A 2,983-nucleotide genomic window follows, 5' to 3' on the forward strand; every position below is an offset into this window, starting at 1 on the left:
CTGTTCACAGGAAGACTTAAGGCCCAAGCCGAAGAAGATAGTAGTCCAAGCCCAATAACGCAAAGCATCCATGTGCCAGAGAAGCCGCCGAGGAGGGTATAGCCCTCGACTGGCCCAGAACTACACTAAGGAAAGGGGCAAAAGTGGCATAGGGATAATCTTGTAAGAAATCTGAAATATCTAGGAAAGGCTGCCCATACTACCTGTCATAGACAGAGCTTTGCCTCTCATAGAGTCGTGTTCCTTTAGCCTACTTAACCACTCCCCAACAACTCAGGTCTAAAACTGATGGGACAAGTATCAGTCTTGAAAGGGTCGACCCTACACGTGGACGAAGGAAATTGAACGCATGCGAGTATAAAAGAAAAAATATGTAACCTAAAGATGGGGGCTCCTCCAGTCCTACAAAAAAGGAGAAAGGGTTTCAGAGGCAAATATACTGGAACCATGCATAAATATCTTAACAAAACCACAGCCGGGTAAACATGACTTAGCCTTTCGATCCCACTCTCTACAAATGATATTGTATGGGCCCATTTACGTGCGAACCCAACCCAACTGCGGTTCCACGCAAATCGTGCGCTTACAATTGGCGCCGTCTGTGGGGAGGCTTGCGTGTTAGCTCGAGCGGTGGCGAGGTTGAGTTTCTGTCGAACAAGGGACTATGAGGACGCCCGTATCACCGGCGACACATTGTTGCTATTCCAACATAGGCTCCCACTAGGGGCTACGTTCCACGGTGTCAACGACATGGGCAAGCCTAGGGGCTTCAAACATCAGGCCGACTTCCTCCACCTTATTCGAGGAGCAAAACTTTCGGAAGAATAAGCAAGTAAAGAAGCATACAAGTTTTGGACAGAACCAAGGCCTTACATGGTCCTCGGACCCAAGCCTCTGGGGAAACCAACTACTTAAAAAGAATCAGACAAGTTTTGGACAGAACCAAGGCCTTGCATGGTCCTCGGACCCAAGCCTCTGGGGAAACCAACTACTTAAAAAGAATCAGACAAGTTTTGGACAGAACCAAGGCCTTGCATGGTCCTCGGACCCAAGCCTCTGGGGAAACCAACTACTTAAAAAGAATCAGACAAGTTTTGGACAGAACCAAGGCCTTGCATGGTCCTCGGACCCAAGCCTCTGGGGAAACCAACTACTTAAAAAGAAGCATACAAGTTTTGGACAGAACCAAGGCCTTGCATGGTCCTCGGACCCAAGCCTCTGGGGAAACCAACTACTTAAAAAGAATCAGACAAGTTTTGGACAGAACCAAGGCCTTGCATGGTCCTCGGACCCAAGCCTCTGGGGAAACCAACTACTTAAAAAGAATCAGACAAGTTTTGGACAGAACCAAGGCCTTGCATGGTCCTCGGACCCAAGCCTTTGGGGAAACCAACTACTTAAAAAGAAGCATACAAGTTTTGGACAGAACCAAGGCCTTGCATGATCCTCGGACCCAAGCCTCTGGGGAAACCAACTACTTAAAAAGAATCATACAAGTTTTGGACAGAACCAAGGCCTTGCATGGTCCTCGGACCCAAGCCTCTGGGGAAACCAACTACTTAAAAAGAATCATACAAGTTTTGGACAGAACCAAGGCCTTGCATGGTCTTCGGACCCAAGCCTCTGGGGAAACCAACTACTTAAAAAGAATCACACAAGTTTTGGACAGAACCAAGGCCTTGCATGGTCCTCGGACCCAAGCCTCTGGGGAAACCAACTACCTAAAAAGAAGCATACAAGTTTTGGACAGAACCAAGGCCTTGCATGGTCCTCGGACCCAAGCCTCTGGGGAAACCAACTACACAAAAGCGCCATCGGAGCTCCCTAACTCCCAGTCGACTGCTCGGATGGATTATTTATAAATCATCAGACTTGGACGACATTCACGCGCTTATCACAGAATGTCCAACTGATATCCCGGTTAGTTTCTTAAGTTTGATTTATTACAAATTATCGGTATAATGCCTGATAGTGCTGACAGATGAGATTTGATTAGATTATGCTTCAAAGTAGCTTTATCACAAATATTCTCAAAGCAACACATTCATAGAGCACATTCGTTCATAAAGTTGTGTTGCCCATTAGATCAACGCTTAAAACATGTAAATCAACTTCCATTTTTATTACGATGAAGAAATAGTACAGTGTACAAATGAAAAGCTGGAATCAGCCCACGTCAAAGCTTACTACATAAGCAAGAAAAGAAAATACAAGAAAGCTGGAGAAAGCCGAGGAGGTATGTCGGAGGAAAGGTTGACTACAGCTCCGAGACCTTATTCTTCCCCCGCACCCTTACATGCCCATAACTCAGGCAGCCAAAGAGACCCAACTTAAACCTGACACCGTTGAAGAAAAGGTGCAGGGAGTTGAAGGTGATGGGGCTTTCTCTAAATATACACCTACCGCAAAGCAGAGGCGCTGATGGAGGAAAACCCTTCTTCTGCCATACCAAAGTGTTGGCATGAACAGAGCCTGCTTCGGATTTTGGCTAAAAGAGGGAGAGACGCCGTTCTCCCTCGGTGGAGATGGAAAACTCTCCTGAACTTGTGCTTCCTGTGCCCATACCTTACTGTTATAAGCCTCATGAAGACACGGCGCTTCTGCGGCGGAGACATTTCTTTCTTCCCAACCCTCACTTTCAACATGTTATGCCAAGAAGGGAGAACTCCGGATATGGAAGCTGTGATGTGGGAGAAAATCTGAAGGATTTGTGCGTATATAAAGCAACTTTCTCTCCTTCCCATTTATTGGAAAAGACAAGGTGATGGCAGTCAACTCATGTGGCGTCCCGAGAAACGCTACAGACAAAACAGTCCTGGCTCAACTTCCAACATCAACTGCAACCACAAGATTAAAGAGCCTCGTAAAGGCGCACTTCGGTCATCGTGACATCAAAGAGTACCACGTGGCCAGAAGTTGCAGAAATATCCCTTAATTCATGGGCTAGGTGGGTTCGTGGCCCCAGGGCCGCTTTGTGTAAGGG

This window comes from Quercus robur, chromosome 4 (assembly GCF_932294415.1).
Source record: "Quercus robur chromosome 4, dhQueRobu3.1, whole genome shotgun sequence".
Taxonomy (NCBI): Eukaryota; Viridiplantae; Streptophyta; class Magnoliopsida; order Fagales; family Fagaceae; genus Quercus; species Quercus robur.